Below are 20,355 nucleotides of genomic sequence, written 5' to 3'. Positions count from 1 at the left end.
AGGGTATAGAGTGTAGAGTGTAGGGTATAGAGTGTAGGGTATAGAGTGTAGGGTATAAAGTGTAGAGTGTAGGGTATAGAGTGTAGGGTATAGAGTGTAGGGTATAGAGTGTAGGGTATAGAGTGTAGAGTGTAGGGTATAGAGTGTAGGGTATAGAGTGTAGGGTATAGAGTGTAGGGTATAGAGTGTAGGGTATAGAGTGTAGGGTATAAAGTGTAGAGTGTAGGGTATAGAGTGTAGGGTATAGAGTGTAGGGTATAGAGTGTAGAGTGTAGGGTATAGAGTGTAGGGTATAGAGTGTATGGTATAGAGTGTAGGGTATAGAGTGTATTGTGTAGGGTATAGAGTGTAGGGTATACTGTGTAGAGTGTAGGGTATAGAGTGTAAGGTATAGAGGGTAGGGTATAGAGTGTATGTTGTAGAGTGTAGGGTATAGAGTGTAGGGTTTAGAGTGTAGGGTATAGAGTTTAGGGTATAGAGTGTAGGGTATAGAGTGTAAGCTATAAAGTGTAGGGTGTAGAGTGTAGGGTATAGAGTGTAGGGTATAGAGTGTTGGGTATAGAGTGTAGGGTATAGAGTGTAGGGTATAGAGTGTAGAGTGTAGGGTATAGAGTGTAGGGTATAAAATGTAAGCTATAAAGTGTAGGGTGTAGAGTGTAGGGTATAGAGTGTAGGGTATAGAGTGTAGGGTATAGAGTCTATGGAATAGAGTGTAGGGTATAGAGTGTAGAGTGTAGGGTATAGAGTGTAGGGTATAGAGCGTAGGGTGTAGGGTATAGAGTGTAGGGTATAGTGTGTAGGGTATAGAGTGTAGAGTGTAGGGTATAGATTGTATGGTATAGAGTGTAGGGTGTAGAGTGTAGGGTATAGAGTGTATGGTATACAGTTTAGAGTGTAGAGTGTAGGGTATAGAGTGTAGGGTATAGAGTGTATGGTATAGAGTGTAGGGTATAGAGTGTAGAGTGTAGGGTATAGAGTGTAGGGTATAGAGTGTAGGGTATAGAGTGTATGGTATAGAGTGTAGGGTACAGAGTGTAGAGTGTAGGGTATAGAGTGTAGGGTATAGAGTGTAGGACATAGAGTGTATGGTATAGAGTGTAGGTTATAGAGTGTAGAGTGTAGGGTATAGAGTGTAGGGTATAGAGTGTAGGGTATAGAGTGTAAGGTATAGATTGTAGGGTATAGAGTGTATAGCGTAGAGTATAGAGGGTAGGGTATAGAGTGTATGGTGTAGAGTGTAGGGTATAGAGTGTATAGTGTAGGGTATAGAGTGTAGGGTATAGAGTGTATAGTATAGAGTGTAGGGTATAGAGTGTAAGGTATAGAGTGTAGAGTGTGGGGTATAGAGTGTATGGTATAGAGTGTATGGTGTAGAGTGTATGGTATAGAGTGTAGGGTATAGAGTGTAGAGTGTATGGTATAGAGTGTAGGGTATAGAGTGTATGGTATAGAGTGTAGAGTGTAGGGTATAGAGTGTATAGTGTACGGTATAGAGTGTAGGGTATAGAGTGTATGGTATAGAGTGTAGGGAATAGAGTGTAGAGTGTATGGTATAGAGTGTAGGGTATAGAGTGTAGAGTGTAGGGTATAGAGTGTAGGGTATAGAGTGTAGGGTATGGAGTGTAGGGTGTAGAGTGTAGCGTATAGAGTGTAGGGTACAGAGTGTAGGGTATAGAGTGTAGAGTGTAGGGATTAGAGTGTAGGGTATAGAGTGTAGGGTATAGAGTGTAGAATGTACGGTATAGAGTGTAGGGTATAGAGTATAGAGTGTAGGGTATAGAGTGTAGAGTGTAGGGTATAGAGTGTAGAGTGTAGCGTATAAAGTGTAGGGTATAGAGTGTATGGAATAGAGTGTAGGGTATAGAGTGTAGAGTGTAGGGTATAGAGTGTAGGGTATAGAGTGTAGAGTGTAGGGTATAGAGTATAGGGTATAGAGTGTAGGGTATAGAGTGTAGGGGACAGAGTGTATGGTATAGAGTGTATGGTATAGAGTGTAGGGTAGAGAGTGTAGGGTATAGAGTGTAGAGTGTAGGGTATATAGTGTAGGGTGTAGAGTGTAGGGTATAGAGTGTAGGGTATAGAGTGTACAGTGTATGGTATAGACTGTAGGGGATAGAGTGTATGGTATAGAGTGTTTGGTATAGAGTGTATGGTATAGATTGTAGGGTATAGAGTGTAGGGTAAAGAGTGTAGAGTGTAGGGTATAGAGTGTAGAGTGTAGGGTATAGAGTGTAGGGTATAGAGTGTAGGGTATAGAGTGTAGGGTGTAGAGTGTAGGGTATAGAGTGTAGGGTATAGGGTGTAGGGTATAGAGTGTAGGGTGTAGAGTGTAGGGTATAGAGTGTAGGGTATAGAGTGTAGGGTATAGAGTGTACGGTATAGCGTGTAGGGTATAGAGTGTAGGGTATAGAGTGTAGGGTATAGAGTGTAGGGTATAAAGTGTAGAGTGTAGGGTATAGAGTGTAGGGTATAGAGTGTAAAGTGTAGAGTGTAGGGTGTAGAGTGTAGAGTGTAGGGTATAGAGTGGAGGGTATAGAGTGTAGGGTATAGAGTGTAGGGTATAAAGTGTAGAGTGTAGGGTATAGAGTGTAGGGTATAGAGTGTAGGGTATAGAGTGTAGAGTGTAGGGTATAGAGTGTAGGGTATAGAGTGTAGGGTATAGAGTGTAGGGTATAGAGTGTAGGGTATAAAGTGTAGAGTGTAGGGTATAGAGTGTAGGGTATAGAGTGTAGGGTATAGAGTGTAGGGTATAGAGTGTAGAGTGTAGGGTATAGAGTGTAGGATATAGAGTGTATGGTATAGAGTGTAGGGTATAGAGTGTAGAGTGTAGGGTATAGAGTGTAGGGTATACTGTGTAGAGTGTAGGGTATAGAGTGTAAGGTATAGAGGGTAGGGTATAGAGTGTATGGTGTAGAGTGTAGGGTGTAGAGTGTAGGGTATAGAGTGTAGGGTATAGAGTGTAGGGTATAGAGTGTAGGGTATAGAGTGTAGAGTGTATGGTATAGAGTGTAGGGTATAGAGTGTAAGCTATAAAGTGTAGGTTGTAGAGTGTAGGTTATAGAGTGTAGGGTATAGAGTGTAGGGTATAGACTGAAGGGTATAGAGTGTGAGGTATAGAGCGTAGGGTTTAGGGTATAGAGTGTAGGGTATAGAGTGTAAGGTATAAAGTGAAGGGTGTAGAGTGTAGGGGATAGAGTGTAGGGTATAGAGTGTAGGGTATAGAGGGTAGGGTATAGAGTGTATGGTGTAGAGTGTAGAGTGTAGGGTATAGAGTGTAGGGTTTAGAGTGTAGGGTATAGAGTGTATGGTATAGAGTGTAGGGTATAGAGTGTAGGGTATAGAGTGTAGAGTGTAGGGTATAGAGTGTAGAGTGTAGGGTATAGAGTGTAGGGTATAGAGTGTATTGAATAGAGTGTAGGGTATAAAGTGTAGAGTGTAGGGTATAGAGTGTAGGGTATAGAGTGTAGGGTGTAGGGTATAGAGCGTAGGGTATAGAGTGTAGGGTGTAGAGTGTAGGGTATAGAGTGTATGGTATAGAGTGTAGGGTGTAGAGTGTAGGGTATAGAGTGTAGAGTGTAGGGTACATTCTATGCCCTACACTCTACACCCTACACTCTATACCCTACACTCTATACCCTACACTCTATACCCTACACTCTATACCCTACACTCTACACTTTATACCCTACACTCTACACTCTATACCCTACACTCTATCCCCTACACTCTATACCATACACTCTACACTCTATACCCTACACTCTATACCCTACACTCTACACCCTACACTATATACCCTACACTCTACACTCTATACAATACACTCTCTACCCTACACTCTATACCATACACTCTATACCATACACTCTGTCCCCTACACTCTATACCATACACTTTACACTCTATACCCTACTTTCTATACCCTACACTCTACACTCTATACCCTACACTCTATACCCTACACTCTACACTCTATACCCTACACTCTACACTCTATACCCTACACTCTATACCCTACATTCTATACCCTACACGCTATACCCTACACTCTATACCCTACACTCTATACCCTACACTCTATACCCTACACTCTACACCCTACACCCTATACCCTACACTCTATACCCTACACTCTACACCCTATACTCTATACCCTACACTCTATACCCTACACTCTATACCCTACACTCTATACCCTACACTCTACACTCTATACCCTACACTCTACACTCTATACCCTACACTCTATACCCTACAATCTATACCATACACTCTATACCATACACTCTATCCCCTACACTCTATACCATACACTCTACACTCTATACCCTACACTCTATACCCTACACTCTACACCCTACACTATATACCCTACACTCTACACTCTATACCCTACAATCTCTACCCTACACTCTATACCATACACTCTATACCATACACTCTGTCCCCTACACTCTATACCATACACTTTACACTCTATACCCTACTTTCTATACCCTATACTCTACACTCTATACCCTACACTCTATACCCTACACTCTACACTCTATACCCTACACTCTACACTCTATACCCTACACTCTACACCCTACACTCTATCCCATACACTCTATACCCTACACTCTACACTCTATACCCTACACTCTATCCCCTACACTCTATACCATACACTCTACACTCTATACCCTACACTCTATACCCTACACTCTACACCCTACACTATATACCCTACACTCTACACTCTATACCCTACACTCTCTACCCTACACTCTATACCATACACTCTATACCATACACTCTGTCCCCTACACTCTATACCATACACTTTACACTCTATACCCTACTTTCTATACCCTACACTCTACACTCTATACCCTACACTCTATACCCTACACTCTACACTCTATACCCTACACTCTACACTCTATACCCTACACTCTATACCCTACATTCTATACCCTACACGCTATACCCTACACTCTATACCCTACACTCTATACCCTACACTCTATACCCTACACTCTACACCCTACACCCTATACCCTACACTCTATACCCTACACTCTACACCCTATACTCTATACCCTACACTCTATACCCTACACTCTATACCCTACACTCTATACCCTACACTCTACACTCTATACCCTACACTCTACACTCTATACCCTACACTCTATACCCTACAATCTATACCATACACTCTATACCATACACTCTATCCCCTACACTCTATACCATACACTCTACACTCTATACCCTACACTCTATACCCTACACTCTACACCCTACAATATATACCCTACACTCTACACTCTATACCCTACAATCTCTACCCTACACTCTATACCATACACTCTATACCATACACTCTGTCCCCTACACTCTATACCATACACTTTACACTCTATACCCTACTTTCTATACCCTATACTCTACACTCTATACCCTACACTCTATACCCTACACTCTACACTCTATACCCTACACTCTATACCCTACACTCTACACTCTACACCCTACACTTTACACTCTATACCCTACACTCTATACCCTACACTCTGCACTTTATACCCTACACTCTATACCCTACACTCTATACCCTTCACTCTATACCCTACACGCTATACCCTACACTCTATACACTACACTCTATACCCTACACTCTATACCCTACACTCTACACCCTACACTCTATACCCTACACCCTATACCCTACACTCTATACCCTACACTCTACACCCTACACTCTATACCCTACACTCTATACCCTACACTCTATACCCTACACTCTACACTCTATACCCTACACTCTATACCCTACAATCTATACCATACACTCTATACCATACACTCTATCCCCTACACTCTATACCATACACTCTACACTCTATACCCTACACTCTCTACCCTACACTCTATACCATACACTCTATACCATACACTCTATCCCCTACACTCTATACCATACACTTTACACCCTATACCCTACACTCTATACCCTACACTCTATACCCTACACTCTACAACATACACTCTATACCCTACCCTCTATACCTTACACTCTATACCCTACACTCTACACCATACACTCTATACCCTACCCTCTATACCTTACACTCTATACCCTACACTCTACACAGTATACCCTACACTCTATACCTTATACTCTATACCCTACATACACTCTACACTCTATACCCTACACTCTATACCATACACTCTATACCCTACACTCTATACCCTACACTCTACACTCTATACCCTACACTCTATACCCTACACTCTATACCCTACACTCTACACTTTATACCCTACACTCTATACCCTACACTCTATACCCTACACTCTGTACCCTACACTCTATACCCTACACTCTATACCCTACACTCTACACTCTATACCCTACACTCTATAGCCTACACTCTATACTCTACACTCTATACCCTACACTCTACACTTTATACCCTACACTCTATACCCTACACTCTATACCCTACACTCTATACCCTACACGCTATACCCTACACTCTATACCCTACACTCTATACCCTACACTCTATACCCTACACTCTACACCCTACACTCTATACCCTACACCCTATACCCTACACTCTATACCCTACACTCTACACCCTACACTCTATACCCTACACTCTATACCCTACACTCTATACCCTACACTCTACACTCTATACCCTACACTCTACACTCTATACCCTACACTCTATACCCTACAATCTATACCATACACTCTATACCATACACTCTATACCATACACTCTATCCCCTACACTCTATACCATACACTCTACACTCTATACCCTACACTCTATACCCTACACTCTACACCCTACACTATATACCCTACACTTTACACTCTATACCCTACACTCTCTACCCTACACTCTATACCATACACTCTATACCATACACTCTGTCCCCTACACTCTATACCATACACTTTACACTCTATACCCTACTTTCTATACCCTACACTCTACACTCTATACCCTACACTCTGTACCCTACACTCTACACTCTATACCCTACACTCTACACTCTATACTCTACACTCTACACCCTACACTCTATACCATACACTCTATACCCTACACCCTACGCTCTATACCCTACACTTTATACCCTACACTCTACACTCTATACCCTACACTCTATTCCATACACTCTATACCCTACACTCTATACCCTACACTCTACACTCTATACCCTACACTCTACACTTTACACTCTATACCCTACACTCTATGCTCTATACTCTACACTCTATACCGTACATTCTACACTCTATACCCTACACTCTATACCCTACACTCTAATCCCTACACTCTACACTCTATACCCTACACTCTATACCCTACACTCTATATCCTACACTCTACACCCTACACTCTATACCCTACACTCTATACCCTACACTCTATACCCTACACTCTACACTCTATACCCTACACTCTATACCATACACTCTACAATCTATTCCCTACACTCTATACCATACACTCTATACCCTACACTCTATACCCTACACTATACACTGTATACCCTACACTGTACACTCTATACCATACACTCTATACCCTACACTCTATACCCTACACTCTACACTCTATACCCTACAATCTTTACCCTACACTCTATACCCTACACTCTATACCCTACACTCTACACCCTACACTATATACCCTACACTCTATACCCTACACTCTCTACCCTACACTCTATACCATACACTCTATACCATACACTCTGTCCCCTACACTCTATACCATACACTTTACACTCTATACTCTACTTTCTATACCCTACACTCTACACTCTATACCCTACACTCTATACCCTACACTCTACACTCTATACCCTACACTCTACACTCTATACCCTACACTCTATACCCTACCTTCTATACCCTACACGCTATACCCTACACTCTATACCCTACACTCTATACCCTACACCCTATACCCTACACTCTATACCCTACACTCTACACCCTACACTCTATACCCTACACTCTATACCCTACACTCTATACCCTACACACTATACCCTACACTCTACACCCTACACTCTATACCCTACACTCTATACCCTACACTCTATACCCTACACTCTACACTCTATACCCTACAATCTATACCCTACACTCTATACCCTACACTCTATACCCTACACTCTACACTTTATACCCTACACTCTATACCCTACACTCTATACCCTACACTCTATACCCTACACTCTATACCCTACACTCTATACCCTACACTCTACACTTTATACCCTACACTCTATACCCTACACTCTATACCCTACACACTATACCCTACACTCTACACTCTATACCCTACACTCTATACCCTACACTCTATACCCTACACTCTACACTTTATAACCTACACTCTATACCCTACACTCTAATCCCTACACTCTACACTCTATACCCTACACTCTGTACCCTACACTCTATACGCTACACTCTACACCCTACACTCTATACCCTACACTCTATACCCTACACTCTATACCCTACACTCTACACTCTATACCCTACACTCTATACCATACACTCTACACTCTATTCCCTACACTCTATACCATACACTCTATACCCTACACTCTATACCGTACACTATACACTCTATACCCTACACTCTACACTCTATACCATACACTCTATACCCTACACTCTATACCATACACTCTACACTCTATACCCTACAATCTATACCCTACACTCTATACCCTACACTCTATACCCTACACTCTATACCCTACACTCTACACTCTATACCCTACACTCTATGTAGGTATAGAGTGTAGGGTATAAAGTGTAGAGTGTAGGGTATAGAGTGTAGGGTATAGAGTGTAGGGTATAGAGTGTAGGGTATAGAGTGTATAGTGTAGGGTATAGAGTGTAGGGTATAGAGTGTAGGGTATAGAGTGTAGGGCATAGAGTGTAGGGTATAAAGTGAAGAGTGTAGGTTATAGAGTGTAGGGTATAGAGTGTAGGGTATAGTGTGTAGAGTGTAGAGTGTAGGGTATAGAGTGTAGGGTATAGAGTGTATGGTGTAGAGTGTAGGGTATAGAGTGTAGAGTGTAGGGTATAGAGTGTAGGGTATACTGTGTAGAGTGTAGGGTATAGAGTGTAAGGTATAGAGGGTAGGGTATAGAGTGTATGGTGTAGAGTGTAGGGTATAGAGTGTAGGGTATAAAGTGTAGAGTGTAGGGTATAGAGTGTAGGGTATAGAGTGTAGGGTATACTGTGTAGAGTGTAGGGTATAGAGTGTAAGGTATAGAGGGTAGGGTACAGAGTGTATGGTGTAGAGTGTAGGGTATAGAGTGTAGGGTATAGAGTGTAGTGTATAAAGTGTAGAGTGTAGGGTATAGAGTGTAGGGTATAGAGTGTATGGTATAGAGTGTAGGGTATAGAGTGTAGAGTGTAAGGTATAGAGTGTAGGGTATACTGTGTAGAGTGTAGGGTATAGAGTGTAAGGTATAGAGGGTAGGGTATAGAGTGTATGGTGTAGAGTGTAGGGTATAGAGTGTAGGGTATAGAGTGTAGGGTATAAAGTGTAGAGTGTAGGGTATAGAGTGTAGGGTATAGAGTGTAGGGTATACTGTGTAGAGTGTAGGGTATAGAGTGTAAGGTATAGAGGGTAGGGTATAGAGTGTATGGTGTAGAGTGTAGGGTATAGAGTGTAGGGTATAGAGTGTAGAGTGTAGGGTATAGAGTGTAGGGTATAGAGTGTAAGGTGTAAAGTGTAGGGTATCGAGTGTAGGGTATAGGGTGTAGGGTATAGAGTGTAGGGTGTAGATTGTAGGGTATAGAGTGTAGGGTATAGAGTGTAGGGTATAGAGTGTAGGGTATAGCGTGTAGGGTATAGAGTGTAGGGTATAGAGTGTAGGGTATAAAGTGTAGAGTGTAGGGTATAGAGTGTAGGGTATAGAGTGTAAAGTGTAGAGTGTAGGGTGTAGAATGTAGGGTATAGAGTGTAGGGTATAGAGTGTAGGGTATAGAGTGTAGGTTATAAAGTGTAGAGAGTAGGGTATAGAGTGTAGGGTATAGAGTGTAGGGTATAAAGTGTAGAGTGTAGGGTATAGAGTGTAGGGTATAGAGTGTAGGGTATAGAGTGTAGGGTATAGAGTGTAGAGTGTAGGGTATAGAGTGTAGGGTATAGAGTGTAGGGTATAAAGTGTAGAGTGTAGGTTATAGAGTGTAGGGTATAGAGTGTAGGGTATAGTGTGTAGAGTGTAGAGTGTAGGGTGTAGATTGTAGGGTATAGAGTGTAGGGTATAGAGTGTAGGGTATAGAGTGTAGGGTATAGCGTGTAGGGTATAGAGTGTAGGGTATAGAGTGTAGGGTATAAAGTGTAGAGTGTAGGGTATAGAGTGTAGGGTATAGAGTGTAGGGTATAGAGTGTAAAGTGTAGAGTGTAGGGTGTAGAGTGTAGGGTATAGAGTGTAGGGTATAGAGTGTAGGGTATAGAGTGTAGGTTATAAAGTGTAGAGAGTAGGGTATAGAGTGTAGGGTATAGAGTGTAGGGTATAAAGTGTAGAGTGTAGGGTATAGAGTGTAGGGTATAGAGTGTAGGGTATAGAGTGTAGGGTATAGAGTGTAGAGTGTAGGGTATAGAGTGTAGGGTATAGAGTGTAGGGTATAAAGTGTAGAGTGTAGGTTATAGAGTGTAGGGTATAGAGTGTAGGGTATAGTGTGTAGAGTGTAGAGTGTAGGGTATAGAGTGTAGGGTATAGAGTGTATGGTATAGAGTGTAGGGTATAGAGTGTAGGGTATAAAGTGTAGATTGTAGGGTATAGAGTGTAGAGTATAGAGTGTAGGGTATACTGTGTAGAGTGTAGGGTATAGAGTGTAAGGTATAGAGGGTAGGGTATAGAGTGTATGGTGTAGAGTGTAGGGTATAGAGTGTAGGGTATAAAGTGTAGATTGTAGGGTATAGAGTGTAGAGTATAGAGTGTAGGGTATACTGTGTAGAGTGTAGGGTATAAAGTGTAAGGTATAGAGGGTAGGGTACAGAGTGTATGGTGTAGAGTGTAGGGTATAGAGTGTAGGGTATAGAGTGTAGTGTATAAAGTGTAGAGTGTAGGGTATAGAGTGTAGGGTATAGAGTGTATGGTATAGAGTGTAGGGTATAGAGTGTAGAGTGTAAGGTATAGAGTGTAGGGTATACTGTGTAGAGTGTAGGGTATAGAGTGTAAGGTATAGAGGGTAGGGTATAGAGTGTATGGTGTAGAGTGTAGGGTATAGAGTGTAGGGTATAGAGTGTAGGGTATAAAGTGTAGAGTCTAGGGTATAGAGTGTAGGGTATAGAGTGTAGGGTATACTGTGTAGAGTGTAGGGTATAGAGTGTAAGGTATAGAGGGTAGGGTATAGAGTGTATGGTGTAGAGTGTAGGGTATAGAGTGTAGGGTATAGAGTGTAGGGTATAGAGTGTAGAGTGTAGGGTATAGAGTGTAGGGTATAGAGTGTAAGGTGTAGAGTGTAGGGTATCGAGTGAAGGGTATAGGGTGTAGGGTATAGAGTGTAGGGTGTAGATTGTAGGGTATAGAGTGTAGGGTATAGAGTGTAGGGTATAGAGTGTAGGGTATAGCGTGTAGGGTATAGAGTGTAGGGTATAGAGTGTAGGGTATAAAGTGTAGAGTGTAGGGTATAGAGTGTAGGGTATAGAGTGTAGGGTATAGAGTGTAAAGTGTAGAGTGTAGGGTGTAGAGTGTAGGGTATAGAGTGTAGGGTATAGAGTGTAGGGTATAGAGTGTAGGTTATAAAGTGTAGAGAGTAGGGTATAGAGTGTAGGGTATAGAGTGTAGGGTATAGAGTGTAGAGTGTAGTGTATAGAGTGTAGGGTATAGAGTGTATGGTATAGAGTGTAGGGTATAGAGTGTAGAGGGTAGGGTATAGAGTGTAGGGTATAATGTGTAGAGTGTAGTGTATAGAGTGTAGGGTATAGAGTGTATGGTATAGAGTGTAGGGAATAGAGTGTAGAGTGTAGGGTATAGAATGTATGGTATAGAGTGTAGGGTATAGAGTGTAGAGTGTAGGGTATAGAGTGTAGGGTATAGAGTGTAGGGTATAGAGTGTAGAGTGTAGGGTATAGAGTGTAGAGTGTAGGGATTAGAGTGTAGGGTATAGAGTGTGGGGTATAGAGTGTAGAATGTACAGTATAGAGTGTAGGGTATAGAGTATAGAGTGTAGGGTATAGAGTGTAGGGTATAGAGTGTAAAGTGTAGAGTGTAGGATATAGAGTGTAGAGTGTAGGGTATAGAGTGTAGGGCATAGAGTGTATGGAATAGAGTGTAGGGTATAGAGTTGAGAGTGTAGGGTATAGAGTGTGAGGTATAGAGCGTAGGGTGTAGGGTATAGAGTGTAGGGTATAGAGTGTAAGGTATAAAGTGAAGGGTGTAGAGTGTAGGGGATAGATTGTAGGGTATAGAGTGTAGGGTATAGAGGGTAGGGTATAGAGTGTATGATGTAGAGTGTAGAGTGTAGGGTATATAGTGTAGGGTATAGAGTGTAGGGTATAGAGTGCATGGTATAGAGTGTAGGGTATAGAGTGTAAGGTATAAAGTGTAGGGTGTAGAGTGTAGGGTATAGAGTGTAGGGTATAGAGTGTAGGGTATAGAGTGTAGGGTATAGAGTGTAGGGTATAGAGTGTAGAGTGTAGGGTATAGAGTGTAAGGTATAGAGTGTAGGGTTTAGAGAGTAGGGTATAGAGTGTAGAGTGTAGGGTATAGAGTGTAGAGTGTAGGGTATAGAGTGTAGGGTATAGAGTGTAGAGTGTAGGGTATAGAGTGTAGGGTTTAGAGAGTAGGGTATAGAGTGCAGAGTGTGGGGTAGAGAGTGTAGAGTGTAGGGTATAGAGTGTAGGTTATAGAGTGTAGGGTATAGAGTGTAGGTTATAGAGTGTAAGGTATAGAGTGTAGAGTTTTGGGTGTAGAGTGAAGGGTATAGAGTGTATGTTATAGAGTGTAGGGTATAGAGTGTAGAGTGTAGGGTATAGAGTGTAGGGTATAGAGTGTAGGGTTTAGATTGTAGGGTATAGAGTGTAGAGTATAGGGTATAGAGTGTAGGGTATAGAGTGTATGGTATAGAGTGTAGAGTGTAGTGTATAGAGTGTATAGTGTAGGGTATAGAGTGTATGGTATAGAGTGTAGGGAATAGAGTGTAGAGTGTAGAGTATATAGTGTATGGTATAGAGTGTAGGGTATAGAGTGTAGAGTGTAGGGTATAGAGTGTAGGGTATAGAGTGTAGGATATAGAGTGTAGAGTGTAGGGTATAGAGTGTATGGTATAGAGTGTAGGGTATAGAGTGTAGAGGGTAGGGTATAGAGTGTAGGGTATAATGTGTAGAGTGTAGTGTATAGAGTGTAGGGTATAGAGTGTATGGTATAGAGTGTAGGGAATAGAGTGTAGAGTGTAGGGTATAGAATGTATGGTATAGAGTGTAGGGTATAGAGTGTAGAGTGTAGGGTATAGAGTGTAGGGTATAGAGTGTAGGGTATAGAGTGTAGAGTGTAGGGTATAGAGTGTAGAGTGTAGGGATTAGAGTGTAGGGTACAGAGTGTGGGGTATAGAGTGTAGAATGTACAGTATAGAGTGTAGGGTATAGAGTATAGAGTGTAGGGTATAGAGTGTAGGGTATAGAGTGTAAAGTGTAGAGTGTAGGATATAGAGTGTAGAGTGTAGGGTATAGAGTGTAGGGCATAGAGTGTATGGAATAGAGTGTAGGGTATAGAGTTGAGAGTGTAGGGTATAGAGTGTGAGGTATAGAGCGTAGGGTGTAGGGTATAGAGTGTAGGGTATAGAGTGTAAGGTATAAAGTGAAGGGTGTAGAGTGTAGGGGATAGATTGTAGGGTATAGAGTGTAGGGTATAGAGGGTAGGGTATAGAGTGTATGATGTAGAGTGTAGAGTGTAGGGTATATAGTGTAGGGTATAGAGTGTAGGGTATAGAGTGCATGGTATAGAGTGTAGGGTATAGAGTGTAAGGTATAAAGTGTAGGGTGTAGAGTGTAGGGTATAGAGTGTAGGGTATAGAGTGTAGGGTATAGAGTGTAGGGTATAGAGTGTAGGGTATAGAGTGTAGAGTGTAGGGTATAGAGTGTAAGGTATAGAGTGTAGGGTTTAGAGAGTAGGGTATAGAGTGTAGAGTGTAGGGTATAGAGTGTAGAGTGTAGGGTATAGAGTGTAGGGTATAGAGTGTAGGGTTTAGAAAGTAGGGTATAGAGTGCAGAGTGTGGGGTAGAGAGTGTAGAGTGTAGGGTATAGAGTGTAGGTTATAGAGTGTAGGGTATAGAGTGTAGGTTATAGAGTGTAAGGTATAGAGTGTAGAGTTTTGGGTGTAGAGTGTAGGGTATAGAGTGTATGTTATAGAGTGTAGGGTATAGAGTGCAGAGTGTAGGGTATAGTGTGTAGGGTATAGAGTGTAGGGTATAGAGTGTATGGTATAGAGTGTAGGGTATAGAGTGTAGAGTGTAGGGTATAGAGTGTAGGGTATAGAGTGTAGGGTTTAGATTGTAGGGTATAGAGTGTAGAGTATAGGGTATAGAGTGTAGGGTATAGAGTGTATGGTATAGAGTGTAGAGTGTAGGGTATAGAGTGTATAGTGTAGGGTATAGAGTGTATGGTATAGAGTGTAGGGAATAGAGTGTAGAGTGTAGAGTATATAGTGTATGGTATAGAGTGTAGGGTATAGAGTGTAGAGTGTAGGGTATAGAGTGTAGGGTATAGAGTGTATGATATAGAGTGTAGAGTGTAGGGTATAGAGTGTAGGGTATAGAGTGTAGGGTATAGAGTGTAGTTTGTAGAGTGTAGGGTATAGAGTGCAAGGTATAGAGTGTAGTGTATAGAGTGTATGTTATAGAGTGTAGGGTATAGAGTGTAGAGTGTAGGGTATAGAGTAGGGTATAGAGTGTAGGGTATAGATTGTAGGGTATAGAGTGTAGAGTGTAGGGTATAGAGTGTAGGGTATAGAATGTATGGTATAGAGTGTAGAGTGTAGGGTATAGACTGTAGGGTATAGAGTGTATGGTATAGAGTGTATGGTATAGAGTGTAGGGTATAGAGTGTAGAGTGTAGGGTATAGAGAGTAGGGTATAGAGAGTAGGGTATACAGTGTAGGGTATAGATTGTAGGGTATAGAGTGTAGAGTGTAGGGTATAGGGTGTAAGGTATAGAGTGTATGTTATAGAGCGTAGAGTGTAGGGTATAGAGTGTATAGTGTAGGGTATTGAGTGTAGGGTATAGAGTGTATGGTATAGAGTGTAGGGAATAGAGTGTAGAGTGTAGGGTATGGAGTGTATGGTATAGAGTGCAGGGTATAGAGTGTAGAGTGTAGGGTATAGAGTGTAGGGTATAGAGTGTAGGGTATAGAGTGTAGGGTATAGAGTGTAGAGTGTAGGGTATAGAGTGTAGGGTATAGAGTGTAGGGTATAGAGTGTAGAGTGTAGGGATTAGAGTGTAGGGTATAGAGTGTAGGGTATAGAGTGTAGAATGTCCGGTATAGAGTGTAGGGTATAGAGTATAAAGTGTAGGGTATAGAGTGTAGGGTATAGAGTGTAAAGTGTAGAGTGTAGGGTATAGAGTGTAGAGTGTAGGGTATAGAGTGTAGGGTATAGAGTGTATGGAATAGAGTGTAGGGTATAGAGTGTAGAGTGTAAGGTATAGAGTGTAGGGTATAGAGGGTAGGGTATAGAGTGTATGATGTAGAGTGTAGAGTGTAGGGTATATAGTGTAGGGTATAGAGTGTAGGGTATAGAGTGCATGGTATAGAGTGTAGGGTATAGAGTGTAAGGTATAAAGTGTAGGGTGTAGAGTGTAGGGTATAGAGTGTAGGGTATAGAGTGTAGGGTATAGAGTGTAGGGTATAGAGTGTAGGGTATAGAGTGTAGAGTGTAGGGTATAGAGTGTAAGGTATAGAGTGTAGGGTTTAGAGAGTAGGGTATAGAGTGTAGAGTGTAGGGTATAGAGTGTAGAGTGTAGGGTATAGAGTGTAGGGTATAGAGTGTAGAGTGTAGGGTATAGAGTGTAGGGTTTAGAGAGTAGGGTATAGAGTGCAGAGTGTGGGGTAGAGAGTGTAGAGTGTAGGGTATAGAGTGTAGGTTATAGAGTGTAGGGTACAGAGTGTAGGTTATAGAGTGTAAGGTATAGAGTGTAGAGTTTTGGGTGTAGAGTGTAGGGTATAGAGTGTATGTTATAGAGTGTAGGGTATAGAGTGCAGAGTGTAGGGTATAGTGTGTAGGGTATAGAGTGTAGGGTATAGAGTGTATGGTATATTGTGTAGGGTATAGAGTGTAGAGTGTAGGGTATAGAGTGTAGGGTATAGAGTGTAGGGTTTAGATTGTAGGGTATAGAGTGTAGAGTATAGGGTATAGAGTGTAGGGTATAGAGTGTATGGTATAGAGTGTAGAGTGTAGTGTATAGAGTGTATAGTGTAGGGTATAGAGTGTATGGTATAGAGTGTAAGGAATAGAGTGTAGAGTGTAGAGTATATAGTGTATGGTATAGAGTGTAGGGTATAGAGTGTAGAGTGTAGGGTATAGAGTGTAGGGTATAGAGTGTAGGATATAGAGTGTAGAGTGTAGGGTATAGAGTGTATGGTATAGAGTGTAGGGTATAGAGTGTAGAGGGTAGTTTATAGAGTGTAGGGTATAATGTGTAGAGTGTAGTGTATAGAGTGTAGGGTATAGAGTGTATGGTATAGAGTGTAGGGAATAGAGTGTAGAGTGTAGGGTATAGAATGTATGGTATAGAGTGTAGGGTATAGAGTGTAGAGTGTAGGGTATAGAGTGTAGGGTATAGAGTGTAGGGTATAGAGTGTAGAGTGTAGGGTATAGAGTGTAGAGTGTAGGGATTAGAGTGTAGGGTACAGAGTGTGGGGTATAGAGTGTAGAATGTACAGTATAGAGTGTAGGGTATAGAGTATAGAGTGTAGGGTATAGAGTGTAGGGTATAGAGTGTAAAGTGTAGAGTGTAGGGTATAGAGTGTAGAGTGTAGGGTATAGAGTGTAGGGCATAGAGTGTATGGAATAGAGTGTAGGGTATAGAGTTTAGAGTGTAGGGTATAGAGTGTGAGGTATAGAGCGTAGGGTGTAGGGTATAGAGTGTAGGGTATAGAGTGTAAGGTATAAAGTGAAGGTTGTAGAGTGTAGGGGATAGATTGTAGGGTATAGAGTGTAGGGTATAGAGGGTAGGGTATAGAGTGTATGATGTAGAGTGTAGAGTGTAGGGTATATAGTGTAGGGTATAGAGTGTAGGGTATAGAGTGCATGGTATAGAGTGTAGGGTATAGAGTGTAAGGTATAAAGTGTAGGGTGTAGAGTGTAGGGTATAGAGTGTAGGGTATAGAGTGTAGGGTATAGAGTGTAGGGTATAGAGTGTAGGGTATAGAGTGTAGAGTGTCGGGTATAGAGTGTAAGGTATAGAGTGTAGGGTTTAGAGAGTAGGGTATAGAGTGTAGAGTGTAGGGTATAGAGTGTAGAGTGTAGGGTATAGAGTGTAGGGTATAGAGTGTAGGGTTTAGAAAGTAGGGTATAGAGTGCAGAGTGTGGGGTAGAGAGTGTAGAGTGTAGGGTATAGAGTGTAGGTTATAGAGTGTAGGGTATAGAGTGTAGGTTATAGAGTGTAAGGTATAGAGTGTAGAGTTTTGGGTGTAGAGTGTAGGGTATAGAGTGTATGTTATAGAGTGTAGGGTATAGAGTGCAGAGTGTAGGGTATAGTGTGTAGGGTATAGAGTGTAGGGTATAGAGTGTATGGTATAGAGTGTAGGGTATAGAGTGTAGAGTGTAGGGTATAGAGTGTAGGGTATAGAGTGTAGGGTTTAGATTGTAGGGTATAGAGTGTAGAGTATAGGGTATAGAGTGTAGGGTATAGAGTGTATGGTATAGAGTGTAGAGTGTAGGGTATAGAGTGTATAGTGTAGGGTATAGAGTGTATGGTATAGAGTGTAGGGAATAGAGTGTAGAGTGTAGAGTATATAGTGTATGGTATAGAGTGTAGGGTATAGAGTGTAGAGTGTAGGGTATAGAGTGTAGGGTATAGAGTGTATGATATAGAGTGTAGAGTGTAGGGTATAGAGTGTAGGGTATAGAGTGTAGGGTATAGAGTGTAGGTTGTAGAGTGTAGGGTATAGAGTGCAAGGTATAGAGTGTAGTGTATAGAGTGTATGTTATAGAGTGTAGGGTATAGAGTGTAGAGTGTAGGGTATAGAGTAGGGTATAGAGTGTAGGGTATAGATTGTAGGGTATAGAGTGTAGAGTGTAGGGTATAGAGTGTAGGGTATAGAATGTATGGTATAGAGTGTAGAGTGTAGGGTATAGACTGTAGGGTATAGAGTGTATGGTATAGAGTGTATGGTATAGAGTGTAGGGTATAGAGTGTAGAGTGTAGGGTATAGAGAGTAGGGTATAGAGAGTAGGGTATACAGTGTAGGGTATAGATTGTAGGGTATAGAGTGTAGAGTGTAGGGTATAGGGTGTAAGGTATAGAGTGTATGTTATAGAGCGTAGAGTGTAGGGTATAGAGTGTATAGTGTAGGGTATTGAGTGTAGGGTATAGAGTGTATGGTATAGAGTGTAGGGAATAGAGTGTAGAGTGTAGGGTATGGAGTGTATGGTATAGAGTGCAGGGTATAGAGTGTAGAGTGTAGGGTATAGAGTGTAGGGTATAGAGTGTAGGGTATAGAGTGTAGGGTATAGAGTGTAGAGTGTAGGGTATAGAGTGTAGGGTATAGAGTGTAGGGTATAGAGTGTAGAGTGTAGGGATTAGAGTGTAGGGTATAGAGTGTAGGGTATAGAGTGTAGAATGTCCGGTATAGAGTGTAGGGTATAGAGTATAGAGTGTAGGGTATAGAGTGTAGGGTGTAGAGTGTTGGGTATAGAGTGTATGGTATACAGTTTAGAGTGTAGAGTGTAGGGTATAGAGTGTAGGGTATAGAGTGTATGGTATAGAGTGTAGTGTATAGAGTGTAGAGTGTAGGGTATAGAGTGTAGGGTATAGAGTGTAGGATATAGAGTGTATAGTGTAGGGTATAGAGTGTATGGTGTAGAGTGTAGGGTATAGAGTGTATAGTGTAGGGTATAGAGTGTAGGGTATAGAGTGTATAGTATAGAGTGTAGGGTTTAGAGTGTAGGGTATAGAGTGTAGAGAGTGGGGTATAGAGTGTATGGTATAGAGTGTATGGTATAGAGTGTATGGTGTAGAGTGTATGGTATAGAGTGTAGGGTATAGAGTGTATGGTATAGAGTGTAGGGTATAGAGTGTAGAGTGTAGGGTATAGAGTGTAGGGTATAGAGTGTAGGGTATAGAGTGTAGGGTAAAGATTGTAGGGTATAGAGTGTAGAGTGTAGGGTATAGAGTGTAGGGTATAGAGTGTATGGTATAGAGTGTAGAGTGTAGGGTATAGAGTGTATAGTGTAGGGTATAGAGTGTAGGGTATAGAGTGTATGGTATAGAGTGTAGGGAATAGATTGTAGAGTGTATGGTATAGAGTGTAGGGTATAGAGTGTAGAGTGTAGGGTATAGAGTGTAGGGTATAGAGTGTAGGGAATAGAGTGTAGGGTGTAGAGTGTAGGGTATAGAGTGTAGGGGACAGAGTGTATGGTATAGAGTGTATGGTATAGAGTGTAGGGTAGAGAGTGTAGGGTATAGAGTGTAGAGTGTAGGGTATATAGTGTAGGGTGTAGAGTGTAGGGTATAGAGTGTAGGGTATAGAGTGTAGAGTGTATGGTATAGAGTGTAGGGGATAGAGTGTATGGTATAGAGTGTATGGTATAGAGTGTATGGTATAGATTGTAGGGTATAGAGTGTAGGGTATAGAGTGTAGAGTGTAGGGTATAGAGTGTAGAGTGTAGGGTATATAGTGTAGGGTGTAGAGTGTAGGGTATAGAGTGTAGGGTATAGAGTGTAGAGTGTATGGTATAGAGTGTATGGTATAGAGTGTATGGTATAGATTGTAGGGTATAGAGTGTAGGGTATAGAGTGTAGAGTGTAGGGTATAGAGTGTAGAGTGTAGGGTATATAGTGTAGAGTGTAGAGTGTAGGGTATAGAGTGTAGGGTATAGAGTGTAGAGTGTATGGTATAGAGTGTAGGGGATAGAGTGTATGGTGTAGAGTGTATGGTATAGAGTGTAGGGTATAGAGTGTATGGTATAGAGTGTAGGGTATAGAGTGTAGAGTGTAGGGTATAGAGAGTAGGGTATAGAGTGTAGGGTATAGAGTGTAGGGTAAAGATTGTAGGGTATAGAGTGTAGAGTGTAGGGTATAGAGTGTAGGGTATAGAGTGTATGGTATAGAGTGTAGAGTGTAGGGTATAGAGTGTATAGT

This window comes from Ranitomeya imitator, chromosome 1, assembly GCF_032444005.1.
Source record: "Ranitomeya imitator isolate aRanImi1 chromosome 1, aRanImi1.pri, whole genome shotgun sequence".
NCBI lineage: Eukaryota > Metazoa > Chordata > Amphibia > Anura > Dendrobatidae > Ranitomeya > Ranitomeya imitator.
Note: the sequence above shows the minus strand (reverse complement) of the source record.